This window comes from Chenopodium album, chromosome 16, assembly GCF_948465745.1.
Source record: "Chenopodium album chromosome 16, dcCheAlbu1.1, whole genome shotgun sequence".
NCBI lineage: Eukaryota > Viridiplantae > Streptophyta > Magnoliopsida > Caryophyllales > Amaranthaceae > Chenopodium > Chenopodium album.
The window spans coordinates 29,757,245-29,773,691 of NC_137849.1; positions in this window are offsets into that span (position 1 = coordinate 29,757,245).

Below are 16,447 nucleotides of genomic sequence, written 5' to 3' on the forward strand. Positions count from 1 at the left end.
GTTGACCAAGACGAAATGAATTATATGGATTGAATTGCTTGTCTTGAAAATAATGTATGCATGATGCATGTTCTTAGGCTAGGAGGCTAAGAACAATTACATCATGTGACACGATAGATGAATAATGAACTTAGGTCATGGACCTAAGCATCATATATGGTGTAAAGAAACGATCTTGAACGTCACTTAGGTCTGGAAGCTAAGAACGTATATAGATGAGGTGATTATTGCATAATGAACGTTGCTTAGGTCAAGGAGCTAAGCACGATATGCTTTGTATGATTACAAATCATTGATATATAAATGTTGCTCAGTACATTATGCGATGCGTAAAACAATGAATATTGCTTAGGAAGCTAAGCAAGTATATAATGTTTCTTCTAATGAATGTTGTCTTGAAATATGATGAAGCATGCGCGGTAGGGAAACAAGATTTCATGATAAAAGGTTCCTAAGGGGAAAATGATATGGATATGTATGTGTGAAAGAAGTGTGTGAAAGTGATACTAAGGTGAGGCTGCAAAGGCTATGGTGACGAAAAGAGATGTGAGAAGAGTCGAAATGGTGACCCTTTAGGCTAGGTAGGCTAAATGATGTGGGTTCAAGCCCTCAAGTCTAGCTCTAGATGGATAGGGTCATAGGGATAAGCGTTGGATATTCTTCGACTCGATCATGCATATGGATGTGGCCACACCTCAATGTCAGGTTGCCTACGTATCCGTTAGGCATCAGGCCGAACGTCGCTCTAACCGAACTTTCCACAAGTGTATGTACACCTCAAAGAGGTCTTTTAAGGGTTGTAATGTGGTTAAGCTGAAGGTTTAAGGAAGAAAGGGGTAAAAGGCTCAAGACTCGAGCGAAGCCCTCAATATATACAATTGTGTATTTGAAAATTTGGACTTTGCAAGTTTTATTTTTCATATATTTTTCTTATTTGAATTCCTTTTCTTTATTTTTTTTTCATTCTTTTGAATCAATGTAGACAATCTCGGATCATGCGGTCCATCACTCACTTAGCATTCATGTTTCTCAGGCACGGTACCAAGCACTCAATGAGAGACGCAATTTGAGACGTGTTCATATCGAAGAGATTGGAACACTTGCCTTTAGACATTGTTTTTTTAATTTAATTATTCTTTTTCTTTTCTTTTCTTTTCTTTTTTTTTTTTAATTTGAACTTGCTTTCTGACTGTTACACAAATCGCACACCGTCCCATCCCAGGTTTATGTGAATGTAGGTTGAATAAATAAGGTAGACGAGGCTCAAAGTGGTTGACGAAGAAATGGATATGTGATTGAATGGTTAATAGGGAATGACAGGGTTGCAAAGGTGCCTCAAGTCATTGGTGTACCTTGTGTTTAGTTCAATAATTGATTTTTTTTTTTTTTTTTTTTTTTTTTTTTTTTTGTGAAAATGATCGAGATGTAAAGAATACTCAATTTATTGATGAAAATGGTGAATAAGCTAACAAAATTATCAAATTATAGAAAGGAAAATCTATGATAGACTTGAATTGGGGGAAGGGAAACTAATAAAAAGAAGAAATCATGAAATCTCGTGCGAAGGGCTCGCTGTGCGCCTTGTCTTCATTACTGCTTGTCACTTCTTACCACCTGGAGGGACGGGAAGTTTGTTGGCATCTACTAAGTCTTGAATGGCGTCCTTCAAATTCCAGCATTGTTCGATAGAGTGACCCCTTCCTTGATGGTACTTGCAATGGGCATTGGGATTCCATTTGGCTCCTTTCTTCAGTTTTTGGCTCTGAAAATGGCCCAATAGGTGTGATCAAGCTTTGACCGTAGAGGCGATCAAAGGCCGCATCATAAGTCATTCCTAAAGGAGTGTAAGTTCTCCTTTTCTTGGGCAATGGAGCATCAAGAGCTAACACTTCATTGAGATCAACTTGGCTTATGTTGTTGGTAGTATTTTCGTGCTTAGAAGACGAAGAAGAAGGAAGGTCATTCTTCTAGTTTTCCAAGTGTTATTATTGTTACTACCAACAGTCTTTATTAGCTCATCCTTGATATTGATGCCAATGTTGTATACAGCTTCAAAAGTGTTCAGTGGAAGAAATTTGAGATGTTCCCTATACTTGTGAGTCAAGTTTTGGATGAAGAGGCGAACCATCTCTCTTTCTTTGGGAGGATCTATCAAAAGTGAAGCCGTTTCCCTACACCTGTTCAGATAAGCGCTGAAGCCTTCATTCTCTTTCTATTTGAGAATGGAGAGTTCACGTTCAGAAGTTTTGGTTTGAATGTTACACTTGTAACGATTCATGAAACTATCAGTGACATCTTTCCAAGTTTCAATACGCTTAGCATCTAGGGAATAAAACCATTGTTGGCAAGCATGCTCTAAGGAGAAAGGGAACACCGTAGGAAGAGTGTTACGTCCAATCCCTTGAGAGCCATGGTTACAGAGAACGCCTTCAAATGGAATATTGGATTGTCAGTAGGCTTGAACTTTGGAATATCAGTAGTGGAGAACTTTTCAGGGAGTCTGTCTTTCACATCCAAAGGAGTGGGAGGCTGTTCCACATAAGTGAAATCCTTAGAATTCTTACTCATCTGTTCCTTCAATTTGTCAAGGGTAGAAACAGTGACCTTGTTTTGTTCCATGGTAGTGACCCTAGTGGTTAGGGTTTTCATCATGGCAGACAGTGTCTTGATGGATTTGTTGATGTTCTGAATATCTTCCTTAGTGGCCATTGGAACAAACTGAAAGTAGTTTGAAGGTGAACGCCTCTTAGATCTAAGAGATTGTTGTGGTGATGACTCGAACAGTATTAATCTACCCCTGCTCCTTGACCAAGTAGAAAATTACAATTCCCCACCGGTTCAAAACCCCCCTATGCCACCGGTTTTGAACCGCTGAGCATTTAGGGGTTGGCAATACTCCCTTGAAAAGCCACCAGTTCAAAACCGGTGGCAATAAACCTTACCGCTTTATTTTTTTTGGGTATTAAATATAAATGCCACCAGTTAACCGGTGGCAATGTACATGTAATATTTTTTTTTTGTTTTTTTCACTTGAAATATAATCGAACAATTAAATAAAAAAAAAATTACAACATCAAAATATAAATCGAACAATATCAATCAATATAATCGAAAAATTACAACATATAATAAAAAAAATTACAATATAAATCAATATAATCGAACAATTACAACATATAAATAAAAAAAAAATTACAATATAAATCAAAAAAAAAAAAAAAAAATTACAACATCAAAATCAAAAAAACCCCATACAACATCTAAATTAATATTCCTGCATCTTGATTCTTCGATTTAACATCTAAATCAATATACCTGCATAAATCAAAACACCAAATTAAAATTAATAAAACTCACATTATAAGATGTGAAAAAAAGCCCAGAACACTATGCATTTACCCAGAAAAAAACCCACACAAAAATAAAAACAAAAACCCAGAAATTAGTTAAAAACCCAGAAAAAAAACCCAGAAATTGATTTTCAAAAACTAAGAAAAAAATAAAAAAAAAACCCACAAAAATAAAAACAAAAACCCAGAAATTAGTTAAAAACCCAGAAAAAAAACCTAGAAATTGATTTGGAAGAACTCAGACAAAAAAAAACCTAGAATTAAATTCGAATTAAACCCAGAAGGAGATCGAATTAAAATCGATTAAAATCAAATGAAAATCGAATTAAAATCGATTAAAAAACTCAGAAAATTCCAAAATCAATTAAAATCGAATTAAACCTAGAAATCAAACCCTAACCTCGAATAATTAAACCCAGAAATTGCGGTCTTCATGGTGTTAATGTTGCGGTTGTGGTCTTGTTGCGGTGGTGGAAATGAAAGAGAAGGAGACGAGAAGGAGATCAAAGTAGAAGAGAGAGAAGGAGATGAGATCGAAGGAGAAGATGAGAACAGGAGAGTGAAGGAGACGAGAATAGGAGAAAAAAGGAGATGAGATCGAAGTGAGAGATGGAGACGACGAGAGAAGGAGGAGAGGAGATAGAAGGAGAGAGGCCGGGGAGGAGAGAGAATGAGTAAGAGTTAGGGTTTAGGTTTTAATTATAAAGGGGCGTTTTTTTAATAAAGAGGGAACAGGTTCAAACCGATGGGATCAGTATTTTTCCTACCGGTTCGGTTTGAACCGGTGCCAATACCCTCCCCTTAATATCCCGCCCATTTTTTCCCATATTTCCCCACCGGTTTTTAAAAATCGGTGGCCTTAGCTCGGTGCCAATCTTCTTTTTTCACCTTGTGAATATTGGATTGTTAGTAGGCTTGAACTTTGGAATATCAGCAGTGGAGAACTTTTTAGGGACCCTGTATTTCACATTTAAAGGAGTGGGAGGTTGTTCTACATAAGTGAAATCCTCAGAAATCTTACTCATCTATTCCTTCAATTTGTCAAGGGTAGAAACAATGACCTTGTTTTGTTCCATGGTAGTGACCCTAGTGGTAAGGGTTTTCATCATGGTAGATAGTGTCTTGATGGATTTGATGATGTTCTCAATATTTTCCTTAGTGGCCATTGAAACAAACTGAAAGTATTTTGAAGGTGAACGCCTCTTAGATCTAAGAGATTGTTACGGTGATGACTCGAACAGTATTAATGTACCCCTGCTCCTTGACCAAGTGTTGAAATAAAATAATTCACTTAATTGTTTGACTCATGGCTCAAGATAGGAAAGGAAGGGGAAAAAAATGGACATTTGAAAGCATGAGAGGAAAAAAAAAAAAAAAACTCCACTCATTTTTTTTTATTATGACGAAAAAAGGGTGCATGAACCTAGTATACGATCATAAACGACATGGTGCACGAATCGAGTCGGAAAATAAAGAAAGTGTGATATACTTGACTCGTGAGTGATTAAGTGATGTTATAAGACTTGTGGTATGATCGTATGGCTAGACATATGACTAACGCGAGGACCAAATTAGCACGGAAGACTAAAAAAAAGTTGACTGGACTTATTCCCTAGGCACCGTGACACGGCAAACTGTACCATGTCGCGGTACAACCTGCCGTGACACGGCACTAATTGCCATGACGCGACACTGATTGCCGTGACGCGGTGATGAGTTTCAAGTGTTTTTGTGTTTTTTTTTTCAATTTTGGTGTTTGCGCTAATTACTAAGTGAGTACGGTCCATTGGCATTAGTTAGTCATAAAATAAACCACCGTAGATAAAGAAAACTCGTTAAGGTTAAGATCAAAACGATCACACAAAGGGCACGTAGGCACAATGAAGCAAAGAAGAGTTCGCAACCTAAGGTCAAGTTTTATGTTCCACTATGGTCAAGTTTATTTGGTGTCAAAAGGGTACCATGGTTAAGAGTTTGGACGCGTTAGCAAGGCAGCCTCCCTTGAGGGTGTATGCCAACGGGCGGCTCCGCAAGTTCGTGATTAAATCGAACTTGACTCCATGGTTTAGTTGAGTTTAATAACTCGGATGAACCCTTATTTCCATGAGCGTTTTTGGGTTGATAGAGCTTAAATCCCCCGGGGCTAAGACATATGTAGAACATACACGTTTTTCCAAAAAAATCGAAGGAAGCTGACTGTGAGAAGAGAAATAAAGCCACTGGAAAGATTTCATGATTGCCGCGACACGGCAGGAAGCACCGTGTCATGGTACAGAACGCCGTCTCACGGAAGACTGCACTGTGACACGACAGTCAGGAAATCTGATTGGTGCCTCTGTTTTCTTCGTTCGCAATCAGGTTATTCGATTTTTATTACGGGTAAACCTAAAATACGAAGTTAAAATGTTTATGCATATGCAAAAATACCAATTTAATCACTGGAATAATTTTCAGGAATCTTTCAAGTTTCATCCACTCATCTTAATTAAATACCGATCACTCAAATCGATAAATAACCAAGAATCCTCCCTAGTGGAGTCGCCAAATTGTAGGCGTCGTTCGAAGTGCACCTACGTTAAGCATGTTGTGAATATGCTTGGCATTCATAGGAAGTGGGAATTGACATAATACGTTTAGGGATAAGGAAAGTAGGGAGCCGCCAACAAGTTTTTAAGGAACTTGCAAACCGTTCACGGATAAGAAATGGCAACCACGAATAAAGGGACAACAATAGGCAACAATGATTGACCCGTGAAGGTTACACCACATTCATAATCCATGAGATTACTAACAGCAGTAGGATATATGGCCAGAAGTTGTTCATAAATGGGAACTGCTTCAATAATTGGCCGATGCTAATCACAAAAAAATAAAAAAAAAACAAAATTAATATCAAACTTATACGAAAATTTGTAAGAAATTGAATAACAAGAGATTAGAGTGAGAAAATTAGTAGTAAAAATTACTAAAGCTTCGTTTGCCAAAATGTCAGCAGCTTCAACATTGTATTTATCATTGTTATTATCGAGATTATAGGCCATTAGTGGGTTAAATTAAGGGGGTTTAATGGGCCGTTCAACTAAACCCCCAAATTTGAAAATTTTATTCAATTTTTATTGGAAAAATTTAAACAATGAAAGAGTAAACGAAAACGAATATTTTCTGGTTTATTTTTAATTCAAAGTTTTCTTAAGTAATTACTAAAATTGAAGAAACAAAACACATAAAAACACAACAAAATTAAGTAAAGAGAATGAAATTAACAAGTTAATTACCTTAATAATGTTGAGATGACAATTCACGAGCTTCTATGAGCAATTTTAATGAAAAAAATTGAAAACAAGAGAGAGAAGAAAGAGGAGAGAGGAGAGAAGAGAGAGAAAGAGACTGAGTGAAAGTGAAAGAGGAAATGAAAGCAGTGTGAGTGAGGTAAGAAAGACTAATAGGATTTTTCATTTTGTCATTAGATAGTTTGGGCTTAGCCCAGTTTTAAAAAAATATGGTTTAAAAATGGGACTGGTATAGGCGTCGTTCGAAGTGCGCCTACGTTAAGCATGTTGTGAATATGCTTGGCACTCATAGGAAGTGGGAATTGACATAATAAGATTAGGGATAAGGAAAGTAGGGAGCCCCCAACAAGTTTTTAAGGAACTTGTAAACCGTTCACGGATCAGAAATGGCAACCACGAATAAAGGGACAACGATAGGCAACAATGATTGACCCGTGAAGGTTACACCCCGTTCATAATCCATGAGATTACTAACTCAATATGGTTCGGAACCACGAAAGGAGGATCGGGGATGATGGCACGAAGTGAGTCATGGAGTCACATTCGCCCGTATTGGCCTCTACTCGATTCTTATAGTGAAAAGTGATTTTTGCGATCTCAAAGGCATGCACACAATGATTCAATTTGCTCCAAACTTTATTATGCTAAATTGGTTGAATATTAATGCAACATATAATTCTAAAATATTTGTGATCACTTAATTAAATAATAAGCTTAAAAAGGAACCTAAACCGGTTGTCCAAATTATCTTATTAGGCGTGATTTTCAATTACATATTCCTTTTAAACATGCAATATGGTGATCAATAATATAACAGAATAAACATTAATATTGGAAGCAATTTAACCATAATAACGTTAGTCAAATCAAATACTAATATACTAATCATGATACTAGCAATATAATAAAATAAGTAATTAAATTAATTAATTACTCACATTTCGCGCGCTCCTTTAAATTGCTTTCACGTCTTGGTTTAATTATAGAACTTTGGGTATTGTATAAACTCCTTGGAGTGTTTAAGGAAGGATTGATGTAGTTAGGAATATGGGTTTAAGGCTTAGAATATGAGAGAGAGAGAAGAGAATGATTTTTGGTGTAGAAGAGAGGAAGAGAGAATGATTTGGTGCCCTGAAACTGCAGAATTCAAGTCTATATTTATAGAGGAAATGAGCAGAGGGAACACACGAAACCCTAAAAAGATAAAACCCTAATTTAGGGCACCGTGACACGGCATGTGTCTGCCGCGACACGACAAAAAGTGCTGTGACACGGTATAGATTATGGTGCAATAGCTGCCCTAAAATGATAAAACGCCTGCAGGTTTTACGCGGGTAAAACACAGAAAACTCCCATGACGCGGCATGGGCACTGTCACACGGAAAAAGCTGCCGTGGCGCGACAACTTTCACCGTGGCGCGGCACGTGGCGTCGTGTCACGGTGCACTGATTTTCCCGAAATGCGTCCAAATTCGTAAACGTTCATAAACGTGTGAGGAAAATGGAGAAAATACATGAAAAAGCACTGTGACACGTTGTAGAGTACCGTGTCACGGCAATATACACCGTGCCACGTTATGTTTTGCCGCGACGGGGCATTTTAGCTGCTGCGCGGTGATTCCAGTTTTTTACGCGTTTTTAAACTACGATAACTTTTGATTCGTAACTCAAAATAAGGGATATAATATATCATTGGAAAGATTATCAAGTCTAATTTATAACCCAAATAGAATCAGGTTAAAATAATTTTTAGATTTTAAGATATGGCCGTTTTAGTGAAAGAGTGTCGGTTTTGGGCCGAGTTTAGTACTTTGCTCATATCTTCTTCGTTTTAAATCGGAATTGGGCTTATGATATATTTTTTGAAAGATTATTTCAAGACCTATCCAACCAAATAATAATTGGATCAAAATTATAAGTCCACAAAATCAGTTTCTCTTGGTTTTGTGATTTGGACACGAAAAGTGGAAAGTAAGTTATGGTTTAGGGAAATGAGCTAGGAATGGATTGGTTTATGAAATGTATTGCAAATGAACATGGATTTAAGCACTCCAAAGGTTAAATACTCAACTCGACCAATAATGGCAGTGAAAGGTTGTTCATCATCGGGTTTGGTTTTGGAGAGACATTTTTAGGTGTCTACAATTGGTAAATAGGTTTAGGTGACTTGGGTTCGGGTTGACCAACCTGAAACCAACCCAATTAATTAAATGGTTTTAGGTGGGTTTGTTTTGGGTTGGGATTTCCAACCTGAACCCAGCCTATTTAACTTCAGGTCGGGTTCGGGTTGACCCAATTACATAAATGGGTTAAAATTCTCCCTTAAAACCCGTTTATTTCAGGTTGGGTTTGGGTCGGGTTGTCGAGTCGGGTCAACTTTTGACACATGGAAATTCGTGTAATATTAGTAGATCAGATAAAAAATGTTTTTTTATTTAATCAATTAATTTAAAAGATGGAGAGACCATTTCTTTTAAATAAATGATCTCTTATTTTTTTTTAATTTATTTAATTAAAAAAAGAAGAGACCACTCTTTGTGAATAGATGGTCTCTCTCTTTTATTTATTTATTTAATTAAATAAAGGAGAGACCACTTCTCTTAAATAAATGGTCTCTCTTTTTTAATTTATTTAATTAAAAAGGAGAGACCACTTATTTAAAATAGATGGTCTTTGGTTACATTTTCATCTCTCTAAGATTATACATAAGAGACCATTTATTTAAAATATTTGGTCTCATGAATCCAAGAGACCACATATTTATTTAAATGGTCTCTTACTTAAGGTCTCTTTGAGCATTTTTGTAGTATTGCAGGTCAGCGAGCGGTTGACAATGTATCACATGACGTCCATCCCGGCACATCAAGTAGACCCCAAGAACAAAGTCAACAAAGGTTAAGCAGGCCGGGAAAAGGTCTCGGTCGATATAGTAATTATACACAGCTGAATACGCCCAAAGCGGCAATCTATTCGATTAATTAGTAAAGGGAGGATTGGACCAGGCCGGCACCAATGAAAACTAAAGGTCGGGATACGAAGAAATATTTGTATGTTTCACAAGATGTAGGCCATTACACTAAAGATTTTATTCAGTTGAAGGAAAATATTGAGGACCTTATCAGAAAAGGGGAATTTATCTCAATATCGAGCGCAATAAGAGTCGAGTTGACAGAGCAATCCCTGCTAAGGCAACTAGAGTACCGACAACAAGGCGACGTGCCCAGGCAGGGGCAGGTGCCGTCAGGTCATAAAAAAACTATAAACATTATCACCGGCGGTCCCGTGCATGGAGGTTCTGTCAGTGGAGCGAAGAAAATCTTGTCGGAGCATAAGCATATTGTGAATGCTTTAGGGATGGACGACCGTCCTCGACCCTCTAAGGTCCTTTCTGTGTCCTTCTTGGAAGCTGATATCAAGGGTATCATTTTTCCTCATGATGACCCCCTAGTGTTGATATTGACAATCAATGGAAGTTGTGTGAAGCGAGTGCTTGTGGATGGAGGAAATTCTGCCAACATACTATTTGTAAAGGATGATTGGAAGAAAGTACTTGACGCAGGTCTTATATCAAGTTATCAGTTTCAATGGCTCTATAGTCAGGCTTGAAGGTAACATCATCTTGCAAGTCCGAGTTGGCAAGGGTACTGCAGCAAAAGATGTGATAACATAATTCTTAGTAGTCGATGTACCATCAGTATACAACGCCATTATCGGTCGGCCAATGATCCATGATATGCAAGCTGTGGTTTCAACATACCACTTAACGATGATATACGTATCGAATGTAGGTAAACCCGAACAGGTAAGAGAATGCCATGTGATCGCGCTAAAACCACCAAAAGCAGGGTACACTAGCTCCTGCCACGTGTCCCTGTTTTAGTGTGTATGTGTGTTTTTTTTTTTTTTTTTATAGATATTTGAAAATATATTTTCTCTGTTAAAATATAGTATAATTATTTTCGTATTTATGTATATCACTTAGTTTTGTTAAGTAAATATTTTTGTGCATAATTTTAGCTAATAAATTTCCTTAAGTTTAGGCTAATTATGCTCTTGTAATTTGTATATAATCCATACGTTCCTAATGAGAAGGTAAGGATTCAAACTCTTTCATGGTGTTTTGGGTGAAACAATGGGACCTTCAACAAGGTCCCTTTGAAGTGGGTTGAAGACTGGACTCGGTCCAAATGATGGTGGGCCGAGGATTTCCTGCATAGCAAACACACGTAAACTGGCCTCGGGGGTTATGCCGAGGAAGGCCCCTCCGATGTCGAAGTCAGTACAGTGTAGAGAGAAAAAGTGCTATGCGGGAGAATTAATTGCTTGAGGCTATTTTTGAAAGGATGCAATGTAGGAGAAGTGAAGACTTTTATACCTTAGCACAATGAGGAGAAATGGGCTTGGAGCCAAGTGGGCTTGCCACGTTGACTGGACCTTTGACTTGACTTGGCATGGATTGGAGGGTTGAACCTTTGGCCTTGGGCTTTTAATTGAATCATTTATGGACTGGCCGAAAAAAAATGCAAAATGCTAAGTCAAAGTTAGAAGAGCTCACCGAAGTCTTCGGCAAAGGCTCATTTTCAGCAACACTCGCTCGCACTTCTGCAGCCCTAGAAGTTCCTTCACCACCTTCAAAAGCCCTGACTACCCTAGCTACTTCAGTAGTAGTCTTGGCAGCTTCTTCTTCTTCGGGGGTTAAGTGAATGAAGGGATCTCGCTTTTCCTACCAAGGTTTCTGGTTCAGGTAATCTGAAGCAGGGCAGATTTGAAGCTTGTTTGAGTGGAGGTGCAGAGGACGATCCTTGGAATTAGTGATCTACAGAGCGTTGTTCGTCACCACTCTTTCAGTAGTGATTCCTAAACGCCCGTAATCGATCTGGACTTCAGTCCATAAATGATTCAATTAAAAGCCCAAGGCCAAAGGTTCAACCCTCCAATCCATGCCAAGTCAAGTCAAGGGTCCAGTCAACGTGGCAAGCCCACTTGGCTCCAAGCCCATTTCTCCTCATTGTGCTAAGGTATAAAATCCTTCACTTCTCCTACATTGCATTCATTCAAAAATAGCCTCAAGCAATTAATTCTCCTGCATAGAACTTTTTCTCTCTACACTGTACTAACTTCGACATCGGAGGGGCCTTCCTCGGCATAACCCCCGAGGCCAATTTACGTGTGTTTGCTGTGTAGGAAATCCTCGGCCCACCATCATTTGGACCGAGTCCAGTCTTCAACCCACTTTAAAGGGACCTTGTCGAAGGTCCTATTGTTTCACCCGAAACACATGGTATTATTTTATTTTAAATCTTAAAATGCATAACAATATGCTTGTCTTCTTCCCCACCTCTTTCTTCTTTCCGCTGCTCTTTAACAAACTTATTAGCTACGATTATGCACAAGAATATTTAATTAACAAACTAAGCCATAAACATAAATACAGAATATAATTATCTTATATGTTAACATTCTCTTACTAATAAACTAAGAATACATATATATCTTGTAAGTATATTTTCTGAAGATATAATTAAAAAATTACCATGTTAACATAATTAATGTTCAAATACCATTATATATATGCACATAATTTACAATACGTAGTATCTGTGTTTAATATCTATATTAACAATGACATTCACTATGATAAGAGAAATTACCCCGCTAAAAGAGAGTTAGAAAATTAGGGTTAGAATTGTGAGACTATGGCATAAACCCGATTACTACAAGCTAAACATAACTAAATCAATTGAGTTAGTTTTGGTTGATGGAAAGGTAAATTAATGTAGTAAACTTTTATATTGATTTTATCTTATTAGCATCAACAACATCCTTTTTGTAACTTCTATATACTTATATGTATTGATTTCATATTATAGGGTGACAAAATTCAAGCCAATATCAAGATGTCTCTCATAAAAGATATGGAGTGATACATATAGTTTATAGAAAAGATATATTTATCCTATATTTTACCACTCTATATATAAAATCTATGTATTAAAAATCTCTTACAGTTTGGTAAAAGATTGACAAGTGACATTTTTTCCTACAATGATGGTTAATAATAGATTATGAATAGCCACAAATTATAAGCATTCTTGATCATTTTATGAAGCTAGAAAATTATATAAATTATATTAGTAGCAAGTGTGCATAAGAATGATTTTATTTATCTATCATATATAAATTTCCATAATAGAAATAAATAAATGCATATAAAAAAATAATAAATATGAGGCATGTAAGTGTATATGTACCACCCTATAAGAACAACTATAATTTTAATTTTTAATATAGATTTTGGTACTAAAATTATATGTGTGTAGCCAACCATCACAAGGTTACTCAGTTAGTGTTATAGGGGTTACCCATTTAGTGTTATAGTTGTTACTTTGTCAATGTTGTACTTTGTTATTTAAGGGTTACTAAATAGGTATAATAAGACTCAGTTCACTACACCTTAAAGATATAATATTTGGTAAAAATAATTTCAGTTTAGTATAAATAAGTTCAATTTGGCATATTTAATTTCAGTTCAATAAAAAGCAATTACTTTAAAGAAGAAATATAATACAGAAACAATTAAAAAAAAATAATTTCAATTGAGTAAAAATAATTTAAGATCAGTAAAAATAATTTTAATTCAGTAAATATAAGGTAAAGTGAACAGGGTTTAAATGTTACTATATCAATATGATAGGGGTTAGTTTGTGAGTGTCATAGGGGTTAAATACTCCCTTTTTTACATGCGGTCAAACAGTGTGACCAGTTGCACTGAAAATATGTTATAGATTTTGTATACGTCGTCACTGGTGATATATAAGAATAAAATTCAAATTTTTTTCTTCTTCTCTTATATGCTTGTATATTTTACTTTTTTATTTACTACTTCATGCGTTTCTTATTAGTTGACACGTTTCTTTAGTCACGTTTGTCAATGCACAAATTCAATCGTTAATATCTTTAATTATCAATTACTTAAAATTATAAAAAGTTGATATTTTGAAAATATACATCGAGACGTATCTAACAAGACCCCACATGACTATATTTTTCATTACATATAAATTACAAAACATGGTCAAAGGGAAGTGTGTGAATAGTGCAAAGGTCAAAATGTGTTAACTAAAAAAAACGGAGGTAGTATTATATATATGCAATAAAAATATTAAATGAAAACATATAATTAATGAAAAAAGACAGCTAATCAAACAATTGACAAGCCTAATCATCATTCCGAGGTTAAAATTTTAGAAAAAAAAACACAACTTTGTACTAAGCTTTAAGTTAGAGGCTTTGTAAATTTTTTGTTGTCGAAGGTCCAATAGGTGTGTGGTTATAATCAGGTGAATTCATCATATAATAAAATTAAGCTAGTAATTGATGGGATCAAAAATCCTATTTTAAAAAATTTCATGTTAAACGTTAAGTGTTTTTAGAGGCCATTGAGGAGAAAAAGAATACGAAATTATATATTTGTGATATACGAAGTACAATATATAATGATCATTGTAGACACCCAAATGTGTCTCCCCAAAACCAAACCCAGTGATGAATACCTTTCACGTCATTTGATTATCGAACGAGGTGAAGGTGTGGAAAGTCTAGTGATGCGGTTGTTTTTATTAATATATTTCTCTTTCTGTTTTCTAAAAATATTTCTTTTCTTACTTCTATTTTATGAAAAATAGCCAGTCCAATTTGGTTTGGTCCATAATAAAGGTCCAATAATAGTGTAGTTGGATTGGGCTCGAAAAGAGCTTTCCAATGATATATTATAGGCCCAATTCCGATGACTTATGAGGAAGTTATGGATTAAATTAAATTGGACCCAATTATTTTCAAATGTGGCCCGATGATCTAGAGGAGGGCCTATTAACTATTATTTCAAAAAAAGGGATGTTTTATTTAGAATAAAATATATTAAAACTAATTTCGAAAACTGCTCGGACCCTTAATTACCTGCAACCGGTGTTGAAGGTAATTACGGTGGAAAAGCGCGTTGACTTTTGGACCAGCGCGAGACGACGGCGTCGTCGCCAAGCGCTAACCTTCGTCGCCTGGCGTTGGCCTTCGTTGCCTGGCGACGAAGCTCGTCGTTTGGCGCTTGTTCCTGTCGTTGCGACAAGAGGAGTCTTATTCCGAATATGATTTTCTTTGATCCCGTGCTATTTTTCTTATAAATAGGGGTCATATCTCCCTGTTTTAAAATCATCTACATTCATCATTAACAACAATCATCTCTCTCTATTCTCTCTCTAAAAAAGCTAGAAGCTTTCCTTCCCTCTCTCAAAATTCCTCATACACAAGTTCTAGACACACCTAGCCAAGTTCGAAGTTGCCTTCGCCCTAGATGTGAAAGGTTGATAATTTCTGAGGGTTTGGTCCCAAATCCCTATTTCAATTATTTGATTTAATTGTTTGTTTATTATTTTCCTTGAAGTTACTAACGCGTGTATTTTGTTATTAGAAAGTGGTACAAGGCATCCAAGTAAGTAATTTAATTTCTTTGTTGATCTTTTGATATAAAAATCATGCTTAGATTATTTTGTTGATTCCTAGTATCATGTTAGGATGTTTTATTGCTTCGTAATATCATGTTTAGGGTTAATTAAAATTTCTAATATCATGTATGTTTATAGGTTGCTTCCTATTTCTTTCCTAATATCATGTTAGTATCATGCTAGGAATAAAGCTTTGATCTTTAATGTTTAGTGACATGCTAGGATTTGTTATTAATCTTGTTAGTATCATGCCTAGGGTCTTGCTATTGTTATTATGCTTTATTGTTAACATGATGATTGTGATTATTGTGTTGCTTGATATTTATTTTTATTGTTATTGCTTGATCACACCCTCTCTTGCATTTTTAAAGGGAATTCGTACTTGTAATCACGTTTAATAAGATAATTAATAATCTTGTTTAGGGCTAATATAATTATAATTCAAGTGATCGCCAATAATAGTCTTATTTGTGCATTAATATTCAACCAACATAGATTAAACAGGTTTAGGGTAAACCTATTGATTGTATGTTAGTCAGAAAGCGCACATGAATACGAGAAGAATAAAGTAGAGGCCTATTTTTAGGGCAAGTTCAATCTCTTTTAGGTTGGATTTGTACCTTCATCCCCGAACTTCCAGTCATGGTTCCAGACCTATTGGAGTTAACGAGCTCCTGGATTGTTAAGGGGTGTAACCTTCACCCTGTGAATGGTTTACAAGTTTCTAAAACTTGTTGGCGACTCTTTTGCTCTAGCTTCTTTCCCTTTGGACGCCACCATGCTTAAGTGTATAATCACAGTGGGGCTTAAGTGTGGGATGCTTGAAATATTCCCTACAGATTTATGGCGACTCCACTGGGGAGGATTTCTATTTTAATTCCTAAAATTTATTTTGGCAATGATTTAGAATGAGCGGATGAGACTAAAAAAGTTCTAAGTATTTCATGTGCGTAATTTTGATTGACATTATTGGAATAAGCATAAAAAAGGTTCTCATTGGAAAGACCATCCGTAATGAGTCAAAAACATAGGATTTTTACACGTAGGAATCTAGGGAAATATCTTTCACAACTAGAATCGAAATAATGCTACGAAAAAACTGGAAAATTCAAGAACAGAAAGTTGCTGAGGCATGTAGGAATTAGCGCTAAGAAAATAGCGTCGGGGCCTAACGTTGGCGTCGTCACCAGGCGACAAGCTTGTCGTCTGGCGACGGGGCCAGCGTCTGGCGACGACGCTATTTTCCCGCGCCAAATTCTTCCACTACCGAGCCAGAAATCTACCTTCTTGTTTCGACTAGTTTTCTAGT